The sequence below is a fragment of the Carassius gibelio genome, chromosome A23, assembly GCF_023724105.1.
Source record: "Carassius gibelio isolate Cgi1373 ecotype wild population from Czech Republic chromosome A23, carGib1.2-hapl.c, whole genome shotgun sequence".
Taxonomy (NCBI): Eukaryota; Metazoa; Chordata; class Actinopteri; order Cypriniformes; family Cyprinidae; genus Carassius; species Carassius gibelio.
The window spans coordinates 7244838-7260453 of record NC_068393.1 but is presented as its reverse complement, the minus strand read 5'-3'; the positions used below and the strand labels follow the sequence as shown (position 1 = coordinate 7260453).

The 15616-nt window shown below is 35.9% G+C and overlaps 1 long non-coding RNA gene across 4 annotated transcripts; it reads right to left on the bottom strand.

The window, feature by feature from the left end:
• Positions 1-5442: 5442 nt before the first annotated feature.
• On the bottom strand, positions 5443-15475 carry LOC127944316 (uncharacterized). Of its 4 annotated transcripts, none has more exons than XR_008150329.1 (4): positions 15351-15475; positions 14675-14692; positions 6724-6818; positions 5443-6118 (listed from the first exon to the last, which is right to left on the bottom strand). It is a non-coding gene; the product is annotated as an uncharacterized LOC127944316 (long non-coding RNA). The 4 variants fall into 4 exon arrangements; XR_008150327.1 differs by lacking the exon at positions 14675-14692 and adding an exon at positions 7259-7276; XR_008150328.1 differs by lacking the exons at positions 14675-14692; positions 15351-15475 and adding exons at positions 7259-7276; positions 7935-8059.
• Between the last annotated feature and the right edge of the window lie 141 nt (positions 15476-15616).

The window sequence follows — 15616 nt, the reverse complement described above, 5'->3', positions numbered from 1 at the left end:
AAAATTGCCGCACTGAGGGAAACAACACGAGACCGTGCTAACATGACTGTCAATAGCGGCTTAACAGTGTTAAGTGTCCCGCAGCATCACAGTGTTCTGCTTTTAAATGCACGCAATAGGCTTAAGCTTGACATAAAGCATCTTCAAAAAATTATTACCATAAATGAGTCATGGGGTAAATAGGAATGAGATTGAATTATTTACTAATAAATAGTTTTCTGAGTTGGTGTAGCAAGGATGATGTTGCTAATCCTGACTCGCCAACTCTTAATTTTACAAGCCTTAAGAGAAAAGTTCATCTTTATGGATTATCTTTATAATGAATGAGTTTTTGTTTCTGATGTGTTGTATTTTGTTAAGTAGTCATTTAAAGTTTTCTATAGATATATTTGTCACGTCCGTGAGTCATGTATTCACTGAGCTTTGGTTCATTTTTGTTAAGTGCTCCTGTTCAAGACGAGACGGTAGAAAGCGCATCATGACTATTTTCTTAAAAGCACAACGATTTGTTGATAATGTGATTGCACACAAATAAAAGTAGACAATTTACAGTTACGAATGATGTATTACTCTTACCTTTATGAGCAAAAATTACTGCATATCCACTGAAAAAAATGCAAGTGATTGCACTGGCCAGCACGCTTTTGCTTGCACTCTCCGCACAAACTACTGGATATAGCGCACATTTATTTAGGTTTAATTCTTAAACATACTTGAACTGTTTTATATATCTATAGATTTTATTTTAGGCAAGTCGTGATGATTTAAGAAGGCTAAACTGATCCATAGGTTCACTGTCTGGCACTGGCCGCTTGGCCATTAAAAAAAAAATCTAGGTCTAGGGATAGGGCTTAAATTTGAGGTCCGTGCAAGGCTCTAGGCTGGTCTGCCTCAGTGGTCGAGATGGCCAATCATATCAAAGAATGTGGGTCTTACTGTCACAACATAACTAGAGTTTGTGGAAAAATGTAAGCAGTAGCCTACTGTATTAGAGAACTGTTTTATGATTGAAATGTTCAGCGACCAAACATAATAGACTATCTAGAGATGCAAACTACTCAACCTTTTATGAAATTTCGCCCTTTTGAATTGAAAAAATGCGATAGGTTAATGATTCATGTAAAACATAAAATAAATGTGACAATAGACATTTGCGTTTTCGACTATTAAACATACGAATAAGAGTGAGAGTGCACATTTTAAAAGAAAATATTATTTTCAAATAGTGCAAATTGATTTTAGATGTAAAATTCAGCTGCAAAAACCTAGTACCGTTTAATTTCACTTTAATAGCAATAAACAGTTTCTTTTCTTTCCCAATAAAGTGAAATACTGAACATAAACATAGGAAGATGAGAAAATAATTATTTTAGAAGAAAATGTTGGATCGCACTTTCCATCTGAACTCTTCATATATAACTGTCTACAAGCCTAGAACTAATTTAAGCATTCTTATTAACTTATAATTATGATTGTAGATCCTTATGAGCTAGTGCGTGGCCATGATTTGTACACAAGCATGTCAGTGAGCAAGGCATCACAATCGAACAGATGCATGTTAAAGTTGAGTTTGTTGCGGTTCTGGCTTTGCTACCATTCAGACGTTCTAGCCTACTGTTCTGCGCTTCGCTTATTATTTCTGTACTTTTCTCAGTTTTTTCTACGATTTTTTACTTCAGCAGATCAGCACAGTGCTCAAACAAAATATTTTTGGCACAAACGCTAAAACTAAAAACTTTTTTTGACTGGAATAATACTACAAAAGAAGACTTTGCCTCCCACTGCCAGCAGCTTACATTCTGGAGATGGGAAAACAACTGCCTACATTCAAATGGAAGAGAGAGAAAATGCCTCCTGTTGGATCTACTTGTTGCATGAACTGCTGCAAACTTCTACAAAGAATTGTGATTCTTGAAACAAAGTTACTTGCTGGACTTCCAAAACAGGCGAAACACTCAGCAGACTGTCGCCATGGACCCTCTCAGCATACAGCCGGTGAGTCCCATGAATCTTCTGAATCTCAACAGTTTGTACCAAGTGTAGAGGAACAAGCCGAAACGGATCATCACACTAATCGATGGCACAAACAGGGTGCAAGACCCAGAGGAACACAAGACATCAGATTGTCATGAGTTTCTCGTATTGCTGCCGTAGCTTTCTCTACCCAAGATTCAACTATGACAAGGCTTGTAAATACCAGTATTCTACCTCCCACTATACATCTTGAAAACAGATTTGAAGAATTAATGAATGCAGGTGAGGAATCCCCAAATGTGATTAGCAGCTAACACCGTTACTAACAGACAGTGACATTCAGCTCAGAGCGTAGCCGAGCCTAGGACTCTGATAGTGGGTGACTCTATTATCAGAAACATCCGTAGCAGGACTACAATAACATGCTGCCTTCCTCAAGCAACGGTCTCTTATGTGAACAAGGAACTTCAGAAAATGAAGCACAAGACTACAAATCTAATTATCAATCCATGTGGGGAAGAATGATACTCTCAAAAAGCAGTCAAACATCCTTAAGAAGGACTTCAGTGAACTCTTTCAAACACTTTGAAGACTCCAAGTTCAGTCGTTCATCAGTGGACCACTCCCAACTGATAACACCATGCAGCCACAAAAAGCACTGCTGATGGACACCTTCCCGGAAGAGACCTGCCCTCAGAGCTCCTCACAGACAGACTGTGATGTATCAAAACAGATACAAGACTCAGCACTCAAGGATGACTTTCTTGAAGACAGCCGGGGAAGCCAAGACAACATATCACAGCCACAAGAAACACCAGAGACACAACCCATCTCACCAGACACATTATTCCTCTCTCCAGCATCTCCACTTCTGTGCTTTTCACTGAAAATGGTAGAATTGGTGTATGCTTGGACTAAACTCTCTCACTCATTCGCTGCAAGCCCGCAAATGTCAACAAGAAAACAGCAGGGTCCCAAAACATCAAAGCCTGGGGGCCCTGCTCCTGTGAGAGCTCTCAGACCGCTGCAGCAACAGCAGGCCCCAAACCCTCAATCTGCTGAAGGTGAACCAAAAACAACTGATAGAAGCTCTCAGTGATATGTGTCGGGTCCCTGCTATAATAACCGCAATCACAAATGTTTAAAGAACAAGTGGGAACCCAGTGTGCCTGTAGCTTTCTCGATTTCACTTTTATCATGTGACAGAAAGTTTAAGGCCATCTTAAGCCGAAGGGCAAACTCATCTAATATGCATCAAACTAAAACTGATGTAATGACATAAAGCACTGCCATCAAGTTAGCATCTTTAAACATTCGCTCACTAAAAAATTTAATCATTTTGTAATCAATGACTTTATAACCACAAACAATTAGGATTTTATGTTTCTAAATGAAACATGGCTAGAGGACAGCTGCAGTTCAACAGTCCTCAATGAAGCAGGCCTTCCTAACTTCACTTCCATGAGTGTTTGCAGGACTGTTAGGAGAGGTGGAGGTGGAGCTGCTTTTTTAAAGATGTCTATCAATGCAAACAAGTGTCATTTGGTCATGACTTGTCTTTTGAATATTTAGGGATTGTGCTAAAAGGTGCTCAACACATTCTTTTTATTATTATTTACAGGCCTCCAAAATACTCTTCAGCATTTGTTGAGGTAACAGAAACGTTATCAATGATTTCCTCAGAGTTTGACTGTTTTGCTAATGCAGGGGATTTTAATTTTCACATAGACAATGCAGAAAACAAAACTACAAAAGAAATGATAACGGTTCTAAACACCTTTGACCTGATTCAGCATGTGCATGGACCCACACACAAAGGTGGACACACTCTAGATGTAATCATCAGTAGGGCTCTAAACATTTCATTCATTGTTATTAAGGACGTAGTACTATCTGATCACTTCTGTATTTTCTTTGATATATTGATCTCTGCTACCACTTACTCTAGAACTGTCTCTGTCAGAAGGATATGCTTTCAAATGTAGCCGCACTTAATAACCAGAGCCGTAGTTCGCTGACAAGTGGTGCATTATTGCGTTCAAAATCGCAGAAGAATCTCATGCGGTTATGAACGCGATATTGCGTAGCTTGTCAGCGAACTACGGCTCTGTCTATTAAGTGCGGCTCCATTTGAAAGCAGGTTATTGACATCAACCGCTAATCACCGCTAATCACAGAACCAGCTTTACTGATCAGACATGCATGACAATTGCATGCAATTAATAGTGCAGCCCTAACAAGAACACTAGTGTACTATTTACGGAGGCCATATCTTTAACACCAAGTATTTTTCGCCGACTCTGTTGATATTCTCCTTGATTCCTTCAACTCAAAAGTTAAGAATGTTATTAATGATATTGCTCCAATAATAGTCAGTAAGAAAACAAACAACATTTTGGAAGACATAGTGCAGCAACTAAAATCATCAACTTGCTATATTGACACACTTCCCACATCTTTTTTCAAAAGTGTGCTTAACTGTTTAGAAGTAAATCTCTCTCTGGGACTTTTCCAAACTCCCTGAAAACTGCAGTTGTTAAGCCCCTCCTGAAAAAGAGCAATCTTGATAACACCATTTTGAGCAATTATAGACCAATATCTAATCTTCCTTTTATAGGCAAAATTATAGAAAAGGTAGTTTTTAATCAGCTGAATAAATACTTAAACATCTGGTTTCAGACCGCATCACAGCACAGAGATAGCACTCATTAAGATAATAAATGATATTAACTTAAATTGTGACTCTGGCAATATATCAGTGCTGGTATTGCTAGATCTCAGTGCTGCGTTTGACACTGTCGATCATAACATACTACTAGAGAGACTGGAAAACTGGGTCGGGCTTTCTGGGATGGTACTCAAATGGTTCAGGTCATACTTAAAAAGGAGCGATCATTATGTGAGTCTAGGAGAGCATAAGTCTAAGTAGACATCCATGATATGTGGAGACCCACAAGGTTCAATTCTTGCACCGCTCTTCTTTAGCCTGTATATGCTTCCTCTAAATAAAATAATGAGAAAGAACCTAATTGCCTATTACAGCTATGCTGATGATACCCAGATTTACCTAGCCTTATCTCCAAATGAATACAGCCCCACTGACTCCCTCTGCCAATGCATTGATGAAATTAATAGCTGGATGTGCCAGAACTTTCTTCAGTTAAACAAGGAAAAAACTGAAGTCATTGCATTTGGAAACAAAGATGAAGTTTTTAAGGTGAATGCATACTTTGACTCTAGGGGTCTAACAACTAAAAATCAAGACAGGAAACGTGGTGTGATTTTGGAGACAGACCTTAGTTTCAGTAGTCATGTCAAAAAAGTAACTAAATCAGCATACTATCATTTAAAAAACATTGCAAGAATTAGATGTTTTGTTTCCAGCCAAGACTTGGAGAAACTTGTTCATGCTTTATCACCAGCAGGGTGGACTATTGTAATGGGCTCCTCACCGTTCTTCCCAAAAAGACCATTAGACAGCTGCAGCTCATCCAGAACACTGCTGCCAGGATTCTGACTAGAACATCTGAGCATATCACACCAGTCCTCATTAACTTCCAGTTACATTTAAGATTGATTTTAAAGTACTTCTACTTGTCTAGAAGTCACTCAAAGACCTAGGACCAAAATACATTGCTTCCAGAATCAGCCTCCAGAAGAGATCAGATGTGCTAAAACACTAGTCACATTTAAATCTAGACTCAAAACTCATCTGTTTAGCTGTGCATTTATTGAATGAGCACTGTGCGATGTCCGACCTGATTGCACTGTATTTTATGTATTAACTGTAAGATCATTTTCTATTTCTAACTGTTTTAAATTCAAGTCAATTTTTAAATAATTTCCAAAGTTTTAAAATTGCTTGTTTTAGTTTTGTTCTTCATGATTATTTTACTTAATTTTATGTAAAGCACTTTGAATTACCATTTTGTTCGAAATTTGCTATATAAATAAACTTGCCTTGCCTTGCTACAGCAACCTCCCCCACCACACACACACGCAAAATTGTAGAGGGCCTCGCACATCAACTTTGCACAGGGCCTCTCACCCTCCTTGCGACGGCTCTGCTGGGGCATATTTTAAACAAAAGGCAGTGGCTGCTGCAGTATTTGCCCCGTCTCTTTTGATGTTTTCTGGACACTCTCTGTAAGAAATATTTGAATAAGAAAATGTGTAAGTATAGGATATGATGCACTATAGTAATCACTGAATGTAATCATTAACTATTTATTTGCCTTCCACAGAATACATTTAGACCACTTACACTATTGATTTGGTTTCTTAGAAAAAAATAAAAATCTACCCTAGCTTTAAGAGCCATGAATGTAAATTACATGCTATAAGTCATCAAAATATATTTCAGCTTGTGATGCAATTGACAAACACTAAGCAGACAATCTAGCAAAAGAAAACCATGACAACAAAGACACATTGCAGTATTTTTTTGCAGAGTGTCTTAAGGTAAATTAACATTTAATGTCTAATACATTAAATGCAAAAACAATTGTTAGAGAATGCAAAAACAATTGTTAGAGTTCTGAACAATAAAGATAGGCTGGCAACAGGAATGACCTGCCAATCAATAAGAAGTGTATATATGGAAGTTTGTGTGATTTCTGTGTGACAGATGAGTACCTACAATACGAGGTTACTGGTTTTCACTAAACCAACTAAAACAGAAACTAAACAACGCTGAATGTCACAATGATATGATGCTAATATTTGTATTATATGTTAATTTTGTTTTACCTGTGACAACAGTGTACAGATTGATCTTGGTGAAAGCAAGCTTCCCCTTCCCCCACTTCATACTGAAACAGGCCATGACCTCATTTTTCATCAACCTGTGGATACAAGAGTAATGCCCAAATAATTAATTATACATGACACATTATGAGGCAGGTGTTATAGTTTCTGTTACGTGTTCATCATATCTAGTATAATGCAGATATCATACAGGTCCTCCAGTTGGTACTAGATTAAAAGTCATATTTCACCCAAACTGGCAGGTTTTTATCTTATTGCAAAACAACTGATATTGTGCAATTTCAAAATGTAAAACCAACACTATTTCAACAACTTGGCCTGTAAATATTAATTTCATTCATTTTCTCCTTGCTAGCAACTGTAAAGTGCAAAATTATAGGATAACAGAAGAGCACACAAGAAAACCAGAAGAATCAGATTAACTACCTTCAATCTATTAATATTTTAATCTAATTAATGTAATATATTAAAGCAGATTGTTCTAGCGGCTCTTTTATAAATGAACAAAAAAACATACCTTACAACAATATGGCTTCTTCAGAACATGGCAAAGAGATAAATGCAAAACAAAGCAAAAACAAAACAAAAGTTATAACCTCATATAGTATAGCCCCTAAATTCACACTATATTAAATACTATACCTTAGTGATAAACTTGAACCCCAAATATAAAACTAGAGCTTGTAGAAGAAAAGGCTGTTTTTGCTTAAAATAAATAAAAAAGGAGCCTCTTTACATCGTGTGTAGAAATCTGACAGCTAAAGGAGATCCAAAATTAATTAAACTTGTACAGCATAATATTAAGTTACTATAAACACCTGTATAACTAATTCGCATGACACAATTGAAGAAAAAAAAGCATTGAATCGAACAAATTTCATGATGAAAAGCTTAACGTTAAATTATTCGAAACAATAATAATAATAATATAATAATTAAAAACATATGTCTCAAGTTTAAACTTTATTTGAACTGTTTTTCAGCGCTAACAGTTAGATGGCTTTAATGACTCAGGCGTTTTTATTTCAGGGATATAACAGTTAACGTTACCATTTTTTTATTAATTATCTCTACCCATCGTCTTGCAGCTAAAACACTTCGATGTATTTGATACGTATTACAAGTAATATCATTATATAGGGGGGCATAAACACTTGTACGTTATACATGATCTAATACCCAGATATACTCACCACAGTTTGAGCTGTAAGTGCACCGCAGGCCGCCTGATAAACTGATGCCTGCCGATCCAAAAAAGACCGCCAAGTAGTCGCAAAATGGCGCAATAGCGCGATGTCACCGTGTTGCATTATGTTTGGGCGTGGGATTATGGGGGGGGGGGGGGGGCTGGCAAAAAAAATAAAAAAAATACAAATAATAATCATAATAATAATAAAAATCCAAATAAAATAAACAATAATATACTTTAAATTAACTTGTATTATTCTGTAGTGCTTATTCACAAAATCCATACACAGAAAAAGTTTAAGCATATTCATCATTGATGGATGAGATCAACATTTAAATATGAAATTTGTAATTTTAAATTTTTAACTAGAATGTACTTTAAATATGAAAAATGCAAGTAAGAAGCAGCAATCAATCTGATCAATTATTTTATATATTTAAAAAAAACATATATAAGAACAGACTAAATTATAGCAAAGGAATTAGACATTTATATTGCATAATTATAAGACTGTACAATAAACAGTAATGCTTGCATTGTCTGCATGCACTCACTTTACTTTCCAACACAAAGATCAACAAGTTTATGTTTTGATAAACAATGTTTCCAGCCCAGAATTAAGTAAGCAATACTGTTTTGATCCTCCTAAATATGTCTTAACATGTTTGAGAGTGTTTGAATTGCATTATATTGCAAACAAGATTGTGTCACGGGCCAGCAAAGAAAGAACAGGGTCTGGGTCCAAATGCAGGGAAGATTAACTTTAACCCTCTGGAGTCTAAGAAAAAAAAAGCCAACACGGCAAAAACAAAACCAAGATGCAAAAAAACACGAGAACCAGTAACACTTACAAGACGTTGAGGTGACAAGGTGGGGCGGGGTCAGAAAAGAGACAGGACAAAAGCACATGGCACCAAACAAACACAACACTCACAGAAGACTGTGACAGAAAGACATAAGACTGTGACAGAAAGACAGAAAACTGTGACAGATTGGATATCAATTTATATAAACTGTTATGGTTCATGAATGGTCATGGATCAAATTAAAGTCATAACACTTTATTTTCATAGTCCCTTTTGAATATTCTATTGACAATATAAGTATTGCACTTACATGTCAACTAACTCTCATTATAGTACTAATAGACTGTCTGCTTAATTTCTAATTCTGATGCTCTCCCAGAATATGTTTGACTGACTACAAGTAACTTTGCAAGTACATCAACTTATTCTAACACTCTAATGAAAGCAGGTACAGTCGTGGCCCAAAATACTGGCACCCTTTGTAAAAGTGACCAAAGAAGGTTGTGAAAATTCATTGTTAATCCTTTTGATATTTTATTTAAAAAAATATTCACAAAAATGTATCCTTTCATTGGATAATAAGAAATGAAAAATTTTTCTCAAATGCTCATTGGACACAATTATTGGCCCCCCTAGAAATTTTTATGAGTAAAATATCTCTGAAGTATATTCCCATTCAAATTCACAATTTTGAGCACTCAAGCTTGATTATAAACATGAAATTATCCAGCTATGGCTATGGCTACCTGTTTCACAGAAAAATAAAGAGGAGGGAAAACAAAGCCCAAATTCCCTTAATCATTCATCACAATGAGAAAAACCAAAGAATGTATTTCTGATGTGATAATTGAGATAATTGAGCTTAACAAATTGGTGAAGTGGCTTTAAGAAAAGAGCTAGAGCAGTGAAAATTCCCATTTCCACCATCAGGGCAATAATTAAGAATCTCCAATCAACATAAAATGTTACAAAACTGCTTGGAAGAGGACTTGTCTATATCGTCCTAATGTGTGGTGAGAAGGAGAGTTTGAGTAGCTAAAGACTCGCCAAAGGTCACAGCTGGAGAACTGCAGCAAATAGCAGAGTCTCTGGTTCAGAAAACCTTTTAAAAAAAGTCAAACAGAACCTACATCAACACATGTTGTTTGGGAGGGTTACAAGAAAAAGTATCCTAGCTCATTCAAAAACAAACTAAAGCATAATTCAGTTATCAGCCAAGACTGGAACTTTAAATGTGAATGGCTTCTATGATCAGATGAAACCAAAAAAATGATTTTTTTTTAGCAGCAAACACTCAAGATGGGTTAGGTGAACACAGAGAGAAAAAAGTAACCCATGTGCACAATGAAATATACTGCTGTATTTGTTTTTTTCTGGGCCTATATTTCTGCTGGAGGCCCTAGACATCTTGTTTAGAAACATGGCATCATGGATTCTATCAAATACCAACAGATAAAAAATCAGTAAGTGACTGTTAGAAATCTTATAATGGTCCATGTTTTGATCTTTCAACCATACAATAATCCAAACACAAACCTCGAAAACAACACAGAAATGGGTCACTGAGCTCAAAACCAAGCTTCTGCTATAGCCATTCCAGTCCTCTGACCTGAACCTTACAGAACATGAGAGGAGTGAACTGAAGAAGCACCAACATGGAGCTGGGAATCTAAAGGGTCTGGAGTGATTCTGGATGAAAGAATGGTCTCTGATCTCTTGTCAGGTGTTCTCTAACCTCATCAGGCATTATAGAAAAAATAAATAGACCTGTTAATCTGGCAAATGGAGGTTTCAAAAAGTACTGAATAAAAGGGTGCCATTAATTGTGGCCAATGTGTATTAGAAAAAAAAACATTTATTTCATAATGATATTTCCCCCTGTTTTAAATTCTTATTATCCAATGAAAGGATACATTTTTGTGATTTTTTTATATAAAAGTGCAAAACGATTAAAGCAGATGAATTTTCACACCCTTCTTTGATCATATTTACCAAGGGTGCTGATATTTTTGGCCACGACTGTAGGTGCAACAACGCAACAACATAAATTTCAAAAGGAACCATAACAATAAAGTGAAACCACTATATTAAATAACAATTAAAAAAAATAAAATAAATTGATGTTATAATTTGACGTTGTTTGGATGTTACCATTATGACGCCTTGAAAACACTGGATTATGGTTGCCATACCTGATGACTAAATATCAGTATTTGATGTCAATCTGACGTTGGTTTAAGAGGTTGACTCGACGTTGGATTTTGATTTGCTAATGCCACAACCTAAAACTAACTACAGATAAACATCAAATGATGTTTTAATTTGAAGTTGTGTGGACGTTGCCATTTTGACGTCTAGAAAACATTGGATTATGGTTGCCATACCTGACGACTTAATATCAGTATTTGATGTCAATGTGACGTTGGCTTGAGACGCTGTCTTGATGTTGGATTTTGGTTAGTTAATGCCACAAACTAAAACTAACTACAGATCAACATCAAATGATGTTTTAATTTGACGTTGTGTGGACATTACCATTATGACGTCTAGAAGACATTGGATTATGGTTACCATACCTGACGACTAAACATCAGTCTTTGATGTCAATGTGACGTTGGCTTGAGACATTGGCTAGACGTTGGATTTTGGTTAGTTAATGCCACAACCTAAAACTAACTACATATCAACATCAAATTATGTTTTAATTTGACGTTGTGTGGACATTGCCATAATGACGTCTAGAAGAGCTTGGATTTTGGTTGCCATATCAGACGACTAAATATCAGTATTTGATGTCAGTGTGACGTTGGCTTAAGACGTTGGCTCGACGTTGGATTTTGGTTAGTTAATGCCACAACATAAAACTAACTACAGATCAACATCAAATGATGTTTTAATTTGACGTTGTGTGGACGTTGCCATTATGACGTCTAGAAAACGTTGGATTATGTTTGCCATACCTGACGACTAAACATCAGTTTTTGATGTCAGTGTGACATTGGCTTGAGACGTTGGCTCGACGTTGGATTTTGGTTAGTTAATGCCACAACCTAAAACTAACTACAGATTAACGTCAAATGATGTTAGAATTTGACGTTGTTTGGACATTAACATTATGACTTTTGGTTGCCATACCTGGCGACTAAATATCAGTATTTGATGTCAATCTGACGTTGGCTTGAGACGTTGTCTTGACGCTGGATTTTGGTTGGTTACTGCCACAACATAAAACTAACTACAGATCAACATCAAATGATGTTTTAATTTGACGTTGTGTGGACGTTGCCATTATGACGTCTAGAAAACGTTGGATTATGGTTGCCATACCTGACGACTAAACATCAGTTTTTGATGTCAATGTGACGTTGGCTTGAGACGTTGGCACGACGGTGGATTTTGGTTAGTTAATGCCACAACCTAAAACTAACTACAGATCAACGTTAAATCATGTTTTAATTTGACGTTGTTGGGACGTTGTCATAATGACGTCTAGAAAAAATTGGATTATGGTTGCCATACCTGACGACTTAATATCAGTATTTGATGTCAATGTGACGTTGGCCTGAGACGTTGGCTCGATGTTGGGGACATTGGCTTGAGACGTTGGCTCGATGTTGGGTTTAGGTTAGTTAATGTCACAACCTAAAAACGAACTAAAGATCAAAGTCAAATGACGTTATAATTTGACGTTGTTTGGACTTTAACATTATGACTTTTGGTTGCCATACCTGCCGACTTAATATCAGTATTTGATGTCAATGTGACGTTGGCCTGAGACGTTGGCTCAATGTTGGGTTTAGGTTAGTTAATGTCACAACCTAAAAACAAACTAAAGATCAAAGTTTAATGTTGTTTGGACGTTAACATTATGATGTCTTGAAGACGTTGGATTTTGGTTGCCATACCTGACAACTTATTATCAGTTTTTGATGTCAATGTGACGTTGGCTTGAGACATTGGCTAGACGTTGGACTTTGGTTATTTAGTGCCACAACCTAAAACTAACTACAGATCAAGAATTAGATGTTTTGTTTCCAGCCAAGACTTGGAGAAACTTGTTCATGCTTTATCACCAGCAGGGTGGACTATTGTAATGGGCTCCTCACCGTTCTTCCCAAAAAGACCATTAGACAGCTGCAGCTCATCCAGAACACTGCTGCCAGGATTCTGACTAGAACATCTGAGCATATCACACCAGTCCTCATTAACTTCCAGTTACATTTAAGATTGATTTTAAAGTACTTCTACTTGTCTAGAAGTCACTCAAAGACCTAGGACCAAAATACATTGCTTCCAGAATCAGCCTCCAGAAGAGATCAGATGTGCTAAAACACTAGTCACATTTAAATCTAGACTCAAAACTCATCTGTTTAGCTGTGCATTTATTGAATGAGCACTGTGCGATGTCCGACCTGATTGCACTGTATTTTATGTATTAACTGTAAGATCATTTTCTATTTCTAACTGTTTTAAATTCAAGTCAATTTTTAAATAATTTCCAAAGTTTTAAAATTGCTTGTTTTAGTTTTGTTCTTCATGATTATTTTACTTAATTTTATGTAAAGCACTTTGAATTACCATTTTGTTCGAAATTTGCTATATAAATAAACTTGCCTTGCCTTGCTACAGCAACCTCCCCCACCACACACACACGCAAAATTGTAGAGGGCCTCGCACATCAACTTTGCACAGGGCCTCTCACCCTCCTTGCGACGGCTCTGCTGGGGCATATTTTAAACAAAAGGCAGTGGCTGCTGCAGTATTTGCCCCGTCTCTTTTGATGTTTTCTGGACACTCTCTGTAAGAAATATTTGAATAAGAAAATGTGTAAGTATAGGATATGATGCACTATAGTAATCACTGAATGTAATCATTAACTATTTATTTGCCTTCCACAGAATACATTTAGACCACTTACACTATTGATTTGGTTTCTTAGAAAAAAATAAAAATCTACCCTAGCTTTAAGAGCCATGAATGTAAATTACATGCTATAAGTCATCAAAATATATTTCAGCTTGTGATGCAATTGACAAACACTAAGCAGACAATCTAGCAAAAGAAAACCATGACAACAAAGACACATTGCAGTATTTTTTTGCAGAGTGTCTTAAGGTAAATTAACATTTAATGTCTAATACATTAAATGCAAAAACAATTGTTAGAGAATGCAAAAACAATTGTTAGAGTTCTGAACAATAAAGATAGGCTGGCAACAGGAATGACCTGCCAATCAATAAGAAGTGTATATATGGAAGTTTGTGTGATTTCTGTGTGACAGATGAGTACCTACAATACGAGGTTACTGGTTTTCACTAAACCAACTAAAACAGAAACTAAACAACGCTGAATGTCACAATGATATGATGCTAATATTTGTATTATATGTTAATTTTGTTTTACCTGTGACAACAGTGTACAGATTGATCTTGGTGAAAGCAAGCTTCCCCTTCCCCCACTTCATACTGAAACAGGCCATGACCTCATTTTTCATCAACCTGTGGATACAAGAGTAATGCCCAAATAATTAATTATACATGACACATTATGAGGCAGGTGTTATAGTTTCTGTTACGTGTTCATCATATCTAGTATAATGCAGATATCATACAGGTCCTCCAGTTGGTACTAGATTAAAAGTCATATTTCACCCAAACTGGCAGGTTTTTATCTTATTGCAAAACAACTGATATTGTGCAATTTCAAAATGTAAAACCAACACTATTTCAACAACTTGGCCTGTAAATATTAATTTCATTCATTTTCTCCTTGCTAGCAACTGTAAAGTGCAAAATTATAGGATAACAGAAGAGCACACAAGAAAACCAGAAGAATCAGATTAACTACCTTCAATCTATTAATATTTTAATCTAATTAATGTAATATATTAAAGCAGATTGTTCTAGCGGCTCTTTTATAAATGAACAAAAAAACATACCTTACAACAATATGGCTTCTTCAGAACATGGCAAAGAGATAAATGCAAAACAAAGCAAAAACAAAACAAAAGTTATAACCTCATATAGTATAGCCCCTAAATTCACACTATATTAAATACTATACCTTAGTGATAAACTTGAACCCCAAATATAAAACTAGAGCTTGTAGAAGAAAAGGCTGTTTTTGCTTAAAATAAATAAAAAAGGAGCCTCTTTACATCGTGTGTAGAAATCTGACAGCTAAAGGAGATCCAAAATTAATTAAACTTGTACAGCATAATATTAAGTTACTATAAACACCTGTATAACTAATTCGCATGACACAATTGAAGAAAAAAAAGCATTGAATCGAACAAATTTCATGATGAAAAGCTTAACGTTAAATTATTCGAAACAATAATAATAATAATATAATAATTAAAAACATATGTCTCAAGTTTAAACTTTATTTGAACTGTTTTTCAGCGCTAACAGTTAGATGGCTTTAATGACTCAGGCGTTTTTATTTCAGGGATATAACAGTTAACGTTACCATTTTTTTATTAATTATCTCTACCCATCGTCTTGCAGCTAAAACACTTCGATGTATTTGATACGTATTACAAGTAATATCATTATATAGGGGGGCATAAACACTTGTACGTTATACATGATCTAATACCCAGATATACTCACCACAGTTTGAGCTGTAAGTGCACCGCAGGCCGCCTGATAAACTGATGCCTGCCGATCCAAAAAAGACCGCCAAGTAGTCGCAAAATGGCGCAATAGCGCGATGTCACCGTGTTGCATTATGTTTGGGCGTGGGATTATGGGGGGGGGGGGGGGGCTGGCAAAAAAAATAAAAAAAATACAAATAATAATCATAATAATAATAAAAATCCAAATAAAATAAACAATAATATACTTTAAATTAACTTGTATTATTCTGTAGTGCTTAT